The sequence below is a fragment of the Lipotes vexillifer genome, unplaced genomic scaffold, assembly GCF_000442215.2.
Source record: "Lipotes vexillifer unplaced genomic scaffold, Lipotes_vexillifer_v1.1 scaffold1088, whole genome shotgun sequence".
Classification (NCBI taxonomy): domain Eukaryota; kingdom Metazoa; phylum Chordata; class Mammalia; order Artiodactyla; family Lipotidae; genus Lipotes; species Lipotes vexillifer.
In genome coordinates, this window is record NW_006779738.1 from 617,128 (window position 1) to 631,347 (window position 14,220).

Here is a 14,220-nt window from a genome sequence, read left to right on the forward strand (position 1 = left end):
TCAAAAGTTGGGAAAGTAAGTCTCAGAAGACATAAAGTCAAACTGTGTATTAGAAACAAAGGGGCCACAAGGTCAGTTACCAGACAGCAATCAAAAGAGAAACCAAGGTCCAAAAGAGAGAAAAATGCGAAACGCAGGCCACAAAGAGCAGCTCAGGGAGGGAGAACAGACGAGGGCTATAAGAGCTTGGGGTGGGCAGCCTGGAATCCTCCACTGTCAGTCATCACCTGCCCTGTTCTCACGCCCTTTCCCCTCCTCTCAGCCTCCTAAGAGTCTTGCTTTCTAGACCAGGGGACTGAAATGCAGCATTCACTTACCAGGCCATCATCCAAGGCTCTATCTCCCAACCAGCCTCCACCACTGGGGATCTTGAGCTGCCCTTAGCATCTCACGGTGGCCCATCGTGGATGACAAAGATGCCGTTCAGTAGGCTAGATCCCCTATCAACAGACCACCCAGAATCAAAGTCTTATCGCTTAACAGTGTCACAGACCTGAAATGTGGTCAGAAAGCCAGGGCCACTCTGGCATCTTGTCCTGTCCTCCTGTTCACAAAGGGCACGCTCATCCTCTTGGTCAGTCAAGCAGAATTCAGTCCCAGGATGGAGCTCCACGAGGATAATGGGAAGCACGAGACCCAGACTGAATGGGAAGGGCTGCCCTACCTCTGCGTGCCTCCCTCTATGCCCAGCCCCAGAGCCCAGCTGACAGGGCACAGTGGCTGGGGCAACTGGTGTGAGTGGGAAGCATGGGGGCTCTGAACACAGATGGGCGTGGAGCCCTGATCAGACACCTGGGAGCCGTGTGACCTCCGCTGAGTTACCTCCCCCTCGAGTCAGTTTCCTCAGCTATAGGACAAGAGGAATAATCCTATCGCCGAGATGTTAGAAGTTAACTGAAATCACATGACAAAGAGTTTAATAGTTAGAATCCGTAAGTTCTGATAAATAGTGGCTCTTCCTCTCTGCTTCCTCCTCCCCTCTTCTGCAGGACCACTGCAAGTCTGAAGGCATGCCTAGCCTCCTAAATTTAGAGAATTTCCTGGAAGATTACAAAGAGACTCTAACACCAGCATCTAACTTTATTGCTAAATCTTCAAACTTGACTATAAAAAATACAATGAGAAAGACTGGGTTAAATACAATGTGATTAACCTCATCAGCGGTTAGTTGTTTTAGTGAATCTACCTGAAACACTTCAGAGGATGGGTGAAAGCAATGCAAAAATCCCAGTACTATTTCTGTTCCTCTGTGACCTGCCATATGGCAGAGATAACACTTGCTCATCAGGACACTCTTGAAGAAAAGCAAGGGTTGCCCTAAAAGATATCATACACCACAATAGCTATTGTAACTCAGGCAGGATGGTGTTAGCACAGGAAAAGAGAACCTTAACGGAATAGAGAGGTCAGAAACACTCAGGGGACAAAGGTGGCAATGAGCAAAAATGGTCTAATTCAATAAACAGCACTACGGCAATAACATAATACATATGGAAAAATAATATTAGATATCTACCTCACACCATAGAGTACACACTAATAAAACTGATGGTTATTAAGGACCTAAAGGTTGAAAGTAAAACTTTGAAATTCTGAGAAGAAAATTTTTTTTGGAAACTCTATAACCTTGGAGGAGGGAAGGATTTCTGAAACCAAACACAGAAAAGTCCTAACTAGGGCTTCCCTGGTGGTGCAGTGGTTGAGAGTCCGCCTGCCGATGCAGGGGACACGGGTTTGTGCCCCGGTCCGGAAAGATCCCACATGCCGCGGAGCGGCTGGGCCTGTGAGCCATGGCCGCTGAGCCTGCGCGTCCGGAGCCTGTGCTCCACAGCGGGAGAGGTCACAACAGTGAGAGGCCCGTGTACCTCAAAAAAAAAAAAAAAGTCCTAACTATAAAGAAAAATAATACACAAATTCTCCTACTATAAGAACTAAGAATGCCTGTTTACCATAGAGCTTTATAAGGAGTGTGAAAAAGACAAGCCAATAATTGAAAGAAGAAAGATGTTCGCAGCACATCATGGACAAAGAAGCAGCATCTTGAAAATACAAAGAAAATAAGAAAAATGACAACTGAATAGACAAAGTATTTCCAGAAAAAGAAAGATAAATAGCCAATAACCATATGAAAAGATATATGAGCACATCAGGAATCAGAGAAATACTAATTAAAACCACGGTGAGATTTTATTTTACAACCCTAACTGGCAAAAATTAATGTCTGACAGTATCAAGTATGGCAAGGACGTTGAACATGCAGAATTCTTACATTTCTATGGTGCGACTACATGTCATAAAACTCTTGAAAACAATCTGGCTCTGTCATATAATATAATGTACATTTGTTACCCTGGAATACATATTTTTCCCACGTATAAACATTATATATATTTCTTTGAAAACTCTGGAAAACAATTTGGCATTATATTGTGAACTTAAACATGCCCATACCCTACAACCCAGTAATTTCCCTTCTAGGTGTAAACCCTAAAAACTTCTTGCACCTGTACATCAGAAGACATATACAGGATGGTTTGTAGCAGCTATAGTTAAAAAAAAAAAAAAAAAAAAAAGAAGCAATCCAATCACCATCAGCAAGTAGTGTGTATAAATAAATTGTGATACATATATATATGTGTGTATGAAATGGAATACTATATACACTTGTGAAAATAACTGATCTGTAGCTACAAGCATCAATGTGGATCAATCAGAAACATAATGTTAAGTGAAAACAGCAAGTTGCAATAGATTACACTTATAGCATGTGAAATCATTTTTAAATTTCAAAAACAAGCAAGTAAGTCATATGTGGCTTTTAAAAACAGGAAAGCAAGAGAACAAGAACCAAAGTCAAGACAGAGATTATTGACTACGAACTAGTGTAACAGAGACGAACAAATCTGACTCCATATTAGATCTTTCTTTTACTTTAACCTTTCTATTCTATTACTTTTGCTACAAGTTAATAATGTTGCCTATAGCCTGAAATAAACAGGATAGCCTATTCTCAAAGCTCTGACCTTTACAGATATAACACTTTTCCATTCATACAGAGATTAAAAGTTTCAAAACAGAGAATAACATTTGTCTTGTTGGAGGTTTACAGGAACATCATGATGTGACCTACATGGACAGCTGCAAGAACAAAGGATTCTGACACTAAGAAGTGTGCAACAACCAACCATATCTCCTCCCCCTTTTCACATAAAAGAAGCCTGAATTCTAACTCAGGGAAGATGGTTCTTTGGGACACTAGTCTACCATCTTCTCAGTCTTGTAGCTTTCCAAATAAAGTCACTGTTCCTTGTCCCAACAACCTGTCCCTCAATTTACTGGCCTGTCATGTAGCGAGCACTACAACCTTGGACTCACTAACACTAGGAATTCCAATCAGGAAAATGCTCACAGGGATCTAGTGAAGTTGAAAATGCTCCTTACACTGGGGGGTGTACTCACACATTTTCAGTTTATTCCTAGCTTTTATAATTTACATAACTGTAACATGATTTTAAATATCTAAAGTTTAATAACTTTGAAAAGAATTTTAATATCAAATTTGCTATGTATGTTGCATCATGTCCTAAAATCACAGAGCAATTCCAAAGCAGACAGCTGACTTTATCATGTAGTAACCAATTCAGAAGGAGATACTGCCAGCAAGAGAGCAGAGAAATACAGTCAAAGCCAAAGCCAATCTCCATGCTTTGTGAGACTGATAAGGAGGTACTATTTTGAAGGACAACCTAACATACACTAAAGACTATCTTTTTATTTACAAAAAGATCAGTTATTCCATATGCAAAAGCACTAGTAATCTCAGTAAATATCAAGATACCATTTCCTCCCCCATAATTAAACATCTGACACATGTACCTGTTCCCCATATTAACTTGTTTCAGGTACACAGTTTTCTGGAAATACTGTGTATTCCTGATCTTTCTAAGAAGCTTTCATACAAAGTTAAAGAACATCTTCACCACGGGCTTCTCTGGTGGTGCAGTGGTTGGGAGTCCGCCTGCCGGTGCAGGGGACACGGGTTCGTGCCCCGGTCCGGGAAGATCCCACATGCTGCGGAGCGGCTGGGCCCGTGAGCCATGGCCGCTGAGCCTGCGCGTCCGGAGCCTGTGCTCCGCGGCGGGAGAGGCCACAGCAGTGGGAGGCCTGCGTACCACAAAAAAAAGAACATCTTCACCAGACACACAGTAGTAAAATGCAAATGAAGGATTTTCTATCAACTCTATCAAATAAAGTGTCAATATTTTCATTGTGATCCCAAGCAAAATGTTAACACCTGCACTGTTAAAGATTTGTTACTTTTTTTAAGAACACATAGTTCCCAAGGTACAGAAAGTACTGACAATTTGATCACAAATTCAGGAAAGCCAATAAAAATAATAAAGCTCATGTAGTACTAACAAAACCAGTGATACTAACATTTGGGGTTTCTTTTAATTAGCAAGATTTCCAAGTCAAGAGCAAGGGTGTACTTATTTCAAACAATACTCAATACAACTAAGTGACAGAGCCCAATAAAATCATCTTTCGACCATTTTTTGTGATTTCATAACCATGGATGTTTATATTTGATAGTGTATTTTAAAGTAAAGAAGGAATCATTGTCAATTATAATGAGAAAATTTTACAATGTCAATGTCAGTAATAAAACACTGGCCATTTGTCTGAGCTAATAGGAAATTCTAATTTTAAAATTAACTTTCCAACCCATCACATCTACAATGTGCCCAACACTGACAGTGCCAATGCTACTGGGTAGGAAAGTAGAAGGCCTGCTACGCGTTTTCCAAATTACGGCTGTCAATATAGGGAAGGACCGTCTTACAGGTCCTTCTTCTGTAAATGAGGAATGCAGGGTGAACCTGGGACCCAACAGAGGCTGTGCTAGCTAGGACTACCTTAGGGCACGCTGACTGCAGTCAGAGATGTTTGTAGTTTCAAAGTCATTCAAAATTATATACAAGATAGGCCACAGGCATTAAGAAATGGTGCTTTATATACCAAAACAATGGTATATATAAACCACATCAATGGTTCAATGATCTCTACTAAAACAAGCGCAACATAACTGATTTTCAAATATATTACAAATGCACAAATGCACATGAAAGCATGGGTATATAAGTATGTAGGTATATAGAGAGAGACACACACCGAAAGAAAAAAAATCACACATGGGGTTATGGGCATGACTCTAAAGTAATACAAAATGTCCTAAAGGCCATAAAAGAAAATAAATCTGAAAACTCTTCCAGAAGATTGACATCTATAACAGCAGGTTACAGAGCAACCATTTTTAAGATCCACCATAATAAAAATAAAGAGAAGAGATTATTTCTGAAAAGTACATAAAAGAATTCAAGAACTATAGCATATAATTAAAGCCCTCAGGGGACACTATCTAGATTGAATGTGACATGTAGAGATTATATAGGACATAAGGGACTTCCCTAGTGGCACAGTGGTTAAGAATCCACCTGCCAATGCGGGGGACCCAGGTTCGAGCCCTGGTCCAGGAAGATCCCACATGCTGTGGAGCAACAAAGCCCGTGCACAACAACTACTGAGCCTGAGCTCTAGAGCCTGTGAGCCACAACTACTGAGCCCACATGCCACAACTACTGAAGCCCACGCACCTACCGCCCGTGCTCTGCAACGAGAAGCCACTGCAATGAGAAGCCTGCGCTCCACAATGAAGAGTAGCCCCCGCTCGCCACAACTAGAGAAAGCCCACGCGCAGCAACGAAGACCCAACGCAGCCATAAATAAATAAATAGGACATAATATAGCTGTGAAATACAATGCAAATGAGACCTAACACTTTTAAATAAACAGAAAAATATAAGCCTTCAGAGTATGAGTATTATAAAATTTGCATACTCAAAAGCTATGCATAAGCTCATGACTCATTTGGAAGTTATACATTATTAACAAGACCAAGGCTTTGCAATCATAAAGGCTGACTCATGATAACACACTTAAAATTTGGAGAAAAATGTTAAGAAACGCTGCAAATAGAAAACCTTATTCACAGAGTGTTTTTTAACCTTCGCTGATCAACTTACATAACTCAGGAACTTCGTTTTTTTTAATGTGGAGTCTGTGACATCGATCACCTTGCCCTCACTAGTAACTGAAATGCTTTACAAATATGACTGACTCCTGATCCTGGGTCACTGTTTGAGTATTTATAACAGCAGAGTCCAAAAGAGTCCCATTATGAAATTATTCCTAAATACTTAGCACGATTTAAACATATCCCCCCCAACTTCGCTGTTATTTGAAAAGGCAACAGGTATACTGGAAAGAACACAAGATGGGAAATTTTCAGATAAGGTCGAAGGGGAAAATAAAGAACTAAATACACAACTGCAAGTCACTGTCTTGAGCACTACCACAGGAAGGTGCCATAGCACAGGGGAGGATGATGGACCTCCAACAGGACACTGGGGTCAGTGAAGGCTGAGGTTAAGGGTAGGGGGCAGCAGGTGGGCAGTGGAGGAAGGAAGGTTCATAAACTGGAAAGATCATCAAGAGAGAGTAGGATTATCTGAAGTCAAAGTTCAGTTCTAAGGGAGCGCAGTTTAAGAGACAGTAACTAAAGATGGTGCCTTGGAGCTGGGCAAGAAACCAGATCACAAAAGGGAGGCAGGGCTTCCCTGGTGGCGCAGTGGGTGAGAGTCCGCCTGCCGATGCAGGGGACACAGGTTCGTGCCCCGGTCCGGGAGGATCCCACATGCCGCAGAGCGGCTGGGCCCGTGAGCCATGGCCGCTGAGCCTGCGCGTCCGGAGCCTGTGCTCCACAACGGAAGAGGCCACAACAGTGAGAGGCCCGCGTACCGCCAAAAAAAAAAACAAAACAAAAGGGAGGCCAAGTGTATAGTAACAAGAACACACTGGTTGTTTACAATTTTTTTTTTTAACATCGCCACTAATCTGAGGACAGATTAAAACTCAAAATCCTTGAGGAAAACTCTGAGCCATGCTCAGAGTTTATTATAAATGTGCCACTCTCTAAACTCATTTAATACCTTGCTTAAATATTAAACTAGAGTGAATGAAGAAAAATGAAACATTTTTAATTCTAATGTTGAAAACCATAATCAAGTACCCTTGGAATTCTCTCTTTTAAATTAAATAAAATTAAGTACACTAATCTTTTACCATGGAACGTCAAACTCTTTTTTTTTTTTTTTTTTTTTTTGCAACACGTGGGCCTCTCACTGTCGTGGCCTCTCCCCTTGCCGGACGCGCAAGCTCAGCGGCCATGGCTCCGCGGCATGTGGGATCCTCCCGGACCGGGGCACGAACCCGCATCCCCTGCATCGGCAGGCGGACTCCCAACCACTGCGCCACCAGGGAGGCCCACGTCAAACTCTTTTAATGCATCTGGCCAATTTTCTAATGCCTACACAGGAAATGAAAACTCATGGATAAAAACTGCCTTTGCACATGATACAGACAGATATTTACAGTGTGTGGATTTCCCAGTCCATCTACGTGGAAAATTTAAGATGCAGAAAAAGAGGTCAATCACTCCTGAGGTGAAAGACTGTCACGTGACCTCACTACTCTCTCCTGCAGCTCTTCTGAGCTGATGGTCAGTGTGTCTTCTCAAAGAAGTAACCATCACAATGAGCAGATGCAAACTATTATATATAGAATGGATAAACAATAAGGTCCTACTGTAGAGCACAGGGAAGTATATTCAATGTCCTGTGATAAACCATAATGGAAAAGAATATGAAAAAGAATGTGTGTATATGTGTGTATGTGTGTGTGTGTGTGTGTGTGTGTGTGTGTGTGTGTGTATAAATGACTGAATCACTGTGCTGTACAGCAGAAATTAACACAACATTGTAAATCAGCTATACTTCAATAAAATTTTTTTACAAAGAAGGAACCATCAGAGTATCACTAGCTAACAGTCATGGAGAACTGAGAGGCACGACACTAACACATATCTCTTGTAACTCTCCCACAACCCAGTGAGATGCGTTCTATTTTATGACTGTCTCTGTTTTACAAATGAGGAGATTCAGGTTTGGACAGATTAAGTAATGTGCCCAAGGCACACAGCTAATAAGCAACAGTGCCAGGCCTCAAACCAACTGTCTTCAGTCCCAAAGCCCAGTAGAAGCACTTAGCTACAAAGCAAGATGCACACATAAATTATGTGGGTGCTTCCTTTTTTTAATTCTCAGAGCTGCCTCTAACGCTATCTGGATGCACTGAGAAGCTAAGTGAAAGGGTCATTCGTTGCATCTATAGCAGCTACAGCAAGGCACCTAGTTTCCAATCTTTCTGCATCTTTTTTCCTCATCTGAAAAGTCAGGTAAACTATACCTTAATAGTAACAATAATAACCTTAACATGTTACTATGAAGCTGAAACGGGCGATAGGATTACCCAGGTGCACACCAGCCAAGAGCTCATACTAGCAGCCTTCTGGCATTTGATATCCCAAGTACTTAAACACAGCAAACAACCTTACCGAGGATTAACACCCATCATTCTGTGGATATGGCATGGCATAGGTAAACCACTGTCCCCGAAAGGGGAAAGTCTGGGGTCCTCGGGAACCTCCTTGGGGCGCCCCAGTCACAACCATACCCAGATGATGCCGGCAGCTCCTCCTATCCCAACGCTGTACGCACAGTGAACTTAAAGACAATAAGGCAATAAACCTGGTTTTGCCAGAAGCATCCCAGGGCAAAAGAAAATTTGGTAAATTTCTCAAAATATTTTCCTGCCTTTCACATCTATTTTTACACCTCCTAATGAAGGTATTCTATTTTGTTACTGGCTTTATGAGGATGTGGTACTCATTAGAGCACCGGCTTTCCTCTTTAAACAAAATAGGTATTGAGGATGAAAGAATATCTTTTAAATTATCATCTCTTTTTTTTTTTCCTCTGCACACTGGTCGATGAACTAGGTGACATTAATTTTCCGGATCTCACCTCTAACCTCTTAATAATGCTCCTCACAGGTGGTAACTAGTTGGCACACTGTTCCCTTGCTGGAAACTAGGAGACAGTAACTAAAGATGGTGCCTTAGAGCTGGGCAAGAAACCAGCTCACAAAAGGGAGGCCAATTGGACAGTAACAAGAACACACTGGTTGTTTACAATTTTTTTTAACATTGCCACTAATCTGAGAACAGATTAAAACTCAAAATCCTTGAGGAAAACTCTGAGCCACACTCAGAATTTATTATAAATGCACTGCTCTCTAAACTCATTTAATACCTTGTTTAAATATTAAACTAGAGTGAAGAAAAATGAAACATTTTTAATTCTCCTAATGATGAATATACCACAATCAAGTACACCCTTGGAATTACCTCTTTTAAATTAAATAAAATTAAGTACACTAATCTTTTACCATGGAAGGTCAAACTCTTGTAATGCATCTGGCCAATTTTCTAATGCCTACACAGGAAATGAAAAATCATGCATAAAAAGTTGGTCTGTCTGAATCCATACCTGGGAAGTGTAAGGAGCTTCACCCACCCAAGAGCAAACAAAATTCAAAGTCTAGGGAGAGGACCTACTGATGAAATTTATCTTTTGTGACCATACATTAAGAACTTGGTTAAAAAGGAATAACAGCTCTGTGATGGGAAGAATGAAATAGTGATTTAATTATGCCCAAATAGCAGTGGTGAGAATGGAGACCATTTAAGCCAGACTGATGAACTTGCTACTCTCTTCTCAAAGGTCTGCACACGTTCAAGGGCACAGCCAAGCCAAGCTGCTGCTCAGCAGACACTGATGTCAAGGCAAAGAGAGCCTGGTTCAGGAAACACGATGGGGACAAGAATGAAAAGTGCTTTTAACCTTTTGGGTGCAAAGCAGAGAAACTCCTGAGTCAAAGCGTTGACATTCCAGCTAGCAACCTACTTGTGTTTGCATAGAGCTCTCTGATCATCCACCTGTTTGGGAAGCATAAGTACATTACTCATTGTGAACACAGAAATCTGAAGCAGCGAGGCAAGTGCAGATGAATCTATTGCAGCCTTTTTCTAAATCACTGCACTGCATAATTAGAGAAACTCTGATGAAAGCAGGGTTTTGAATAACAACTTCCAGAGGAGTCTCAGAGATTTCTGCTTGTCCCTAGAGAATTACTGATAATATCTTGATAGTGCAATAGTTAACAGCCAATATATCAACAGGCAGATTACCTAATGCACTGAGCTGCAAAGGTTTCTAAAACCTAGTAAGAAAATGAGTATATGCAAGTGAGATAATATAAATCACAGGCATCCTGATCCAGATATTAATATCACTGCTGTATTTTCTCTGCAGGTAGTCACCAACGGGACAGGCTCAGGGGGCTGTAACTGTGTGGCCAGAAGGGTTAAAACCGGAAAGTCCTCTACCCCCATAGACTTGATGATGGGTTTCACTCGTTTGGCAAGTGCTTCATTCCACATATTCATTCCATATATACAATTACATATTGTAATTGACATTTTAAAGCACTATATTTTAAAACATTTTTAATGGGAGGACCTATTTTCAAGTAAAGTCCACCCATTTGGCCTCTCTCTACCATAACCAATACCCTTTAGAAACCTCTAAGAAATCCTAGAACTACTTAGAACACAGATTACAACCACAGATGTCCTGCATACACATACGCCTCTGCCTCCCCCACCAGACCCCACTCCTGCTCCTACATCCATCCTCCTACACCTACACCTACACATACGCCTACACCTACACCTGCTCCTACATCCATCCTCCTACACCTACACCTACGCCTACACCTACACCTGCTCCTACATCCATCCTCCTACACCTACACCTACACGTACGCCTACACCTACACCTGCTCCTACATCCATCCTCCTCCACCTACACCTACACGTATGCCTACACCTACACCTGCTCCTACATCCATCCTCCTACACCTACACCTACATATACGCCTACACCTACTGCTACATCTACACATACACGTAATACCTACACCTATTCTGGTTCCTAGAATGACTTTTAAGGCAGGTTCTGTGTTTTGCATCAGCTGTATCTCCATCCAGCTCTATAACACAGTAGTTCAACATCTGACCATAAGTCATAGGTAACTTTCTCAATGCTTTTTTGAAAGATTTTCTATATCTGTAGGATAACAACCTCTTTTATTTGCTAATTACTCCTTGTATCCTTACAAAGTACCTTAACAAACATTTATTGTAAACATTTAAAACACAGGCTTGTGATGAGCATGAAATGAAATGAAACCTTTACTTCAATTAACTACCATCTTGCTTCTCTTTAGTCTCACTTTATAATTAGTCCGCCAGCTTCTGTGAGTCACTGGCACCCTTGGGCCACCGGGCTGAGACAGAAAAGAGTCACTGCTCCAGGCGTTATGAGAGTTCGAGTCCTCATTTGAACCCTGCGTCTCCTGCCTCCCTCCACTCTATGTGCTGGCTGTACTCCTGCCACGATGCCCTCCAACCTGCCCAGCTTCCCCTGCCTAAGAGCCTGGCACTGGCTGCTTCTCTGCATGGAAGGCTCTTCCTCTAGCTCTTTCCAGAGCTGGCTCCTCTTCGTCATTCATGACTCGACCCAAGCAGCACATCCACAGAAGAATAATCAGACCGAACCTGCCTAAAATGCCCTCCCCCTCTTCCTCTCAATCCCCATATTGCTCGTTCCCATTGCTGTGTGGTTGTTTTCCTCTTCAGAACAATATCCCTGTCTGCCATCCCCTCGCTTATTTTGCTTATTGTCAGAATCTCTCCATCCTCCAAAGTACATTTCACAAGAGGAGAATGTTTATTTTGTTCACCACTGAATCCCCAGCACCTAGAATAATGACTTTACACAATAAGCACTCAAGAAATGAAATGGGGGGGGAAGATGTCCAAACTATAGCTAAATCAATATTAAACCGTTAATTTTAGAGGAATTTTTAGATATGAACTTTTATGTGCTAACAGTTCATAAAAGGTAGGAGTTTAACTGTTTCTCATTCTTAGAATGTTCACTAAACAACATATCATGCCTACAGTATATGAATTATCCATACAACAAAAACCTACTTAGGTACAAATGGTACAATTACTTCTAGGGCTCTAAGCAGATCTGCTTGCTTTACCATGTTTTGCTTAAAACATACCAATTATGTTATATATTTACAAATGTGAAGGTAAAATTCCAGTCATATTTATTTTTAAAACAGGGCAAGATATTAGAAGCATATTTCACCTAGCAAAAAGGCAATTACACACAGCAGCCCATTCATACCATAAGCCAAGACAACAACAAACGATATTTTGGTGTTTGGGGGGGCAAGTAATTTCTAAATAATTAGATGACATTTAGAAATGATGAATGCATGTTCACACTAACTACAATTTAGTAACAATTTAATATTTGATGCAATCACACACATCTCATTCAGTCACTATCAAAAGAAAAAAAGAAATCACCAGGGCTTCCCTGATGGCGCAGTAGTTGAGAGTCCGCCTGCCAATGCAGGGGACACGGGTTCGTGCCCCGGTCCGGGAGGATCCCACATGCCGCGGAGCGGCTGGGCCCGTGATCCATGGTCGCTGAGCCTGTGCTCCGCAACGGGAGAGGCCACAACAGTGAGAGGCCCACGTACCACAAAAAAAAAAGAAAAAAGAAATCACCATGGCATATCAAAGGTACTCAAAGTTTCCTATTATTATGGAAAACCCAAAGATGAAGGAAAAAAGTCACAGGATGAGATATCTCAAATGAAACATTTAATTCTGTTCTTTTTGGTTGGCTACAAAGAATAAAACAAAACCCGAAAAATCAATAACCAAATTGTTTCCAATGCCATACACCCCATGCGGATGAAATTAAGAGTATAGACTTAAATATTCCTAGCACATTTAGATCAACATCCTCAAAGATCAAAAGCCAAAACTGCTTCTGACCACTAAATTAAATCTATAGCTGGTATAGAGGATTTAACATCTGAAAGTAGGGCACATCTGATGGCAGACAGTACTGCTGTTCTACACGGTGGCATAAAACACTAGCAAAAAGAGATCACTGAAAACTCAAACATTTTAATTACCCCCATTCTTAAATTTCCCCCCAAACTATAATTCAAGTACTATGTGGCACACATTTTTTCACCTCCATTCTCCAAAGGCACGGACGATCCCCTCAGAGAGGGCTGGAGAAGACATGGCAAAGATGAGCAGAAGGCTTGGCAATCTATCACCTTGATCATCAGTCTCTTAAGAAATAACAGACTCTACCTTGAACAGGCAGGGGTTCCAGAAGACAAATGACACCAAAGTTCCTAACCCTCAAATAACTGACCTCCAGGAAAAACAGGATGTCAAAAAAGCAGCTATGAATTTCCTAAGCCAGTCTCTCCTCTGCACACAGATGAAACCCATTATTCTTTTCTTCTTTTTTATACATTTATTTGTTTATTTTTGGCTGCGTTGGGTCTTCGTTGCTGCGCGCGGGCTTTCTCTAGTTGTGGCGAGAGGGGGCTACTCTTCTTCTTTGCGGTGCGCGGGCTTCTCGTTGCAGCATCTTCTCTTTGCTGCGGAGCACAGGCTCTAGGCGCGTGGGGTCAGTAATCGTGGCGCACGGGCTTAGCTGCTCCGCAGCATGTGGGATCTTCCCAGACCAGAGCTCAAACCCGAGTCCCCTGCATTGGCAGGCGGATTCTTAACCACTGTGCCACCAGGGAAGCCCAAACGCATTATTCTTAAAGCTTCGTCCCTAACAAAACTTCTAACAAGTAATGCCCAGGAAGAGAAGGCCATTACTGGCACAGAATGGGGCTAACAGTCTCTTTACTGGAAGCTGGCCAAGCCTACCAACCCCACGTGGGATCTACATAGAACATTTATAGGCAAATGGAGTGAGATCCAGGCCATTTCTAAGACACACTGTGACAGCTGTAGGTTCCAGCCTGCCCTAACCCCCAGGACTACTGGTCTCCTGACATCAGTACCCCAATAAATCCATTTCCCTTTGGCTGGGTGGGTATCCAGGAAAAGAAGGGGTTGTTATTGTTGTTTCGATTTTTGTTTTAAGAAAAAGAAAGTCAGCCTAGACTCAGAATCACAGCTTTCACCTATGGCCTCCTGACATGCAACCAGACATCAGAGAACCACACTGATTCCCTAATTTAGAGAAAACTACTAATGACAGACTGCATTGCTTACTCTCTGCCTTATAAGCAGGA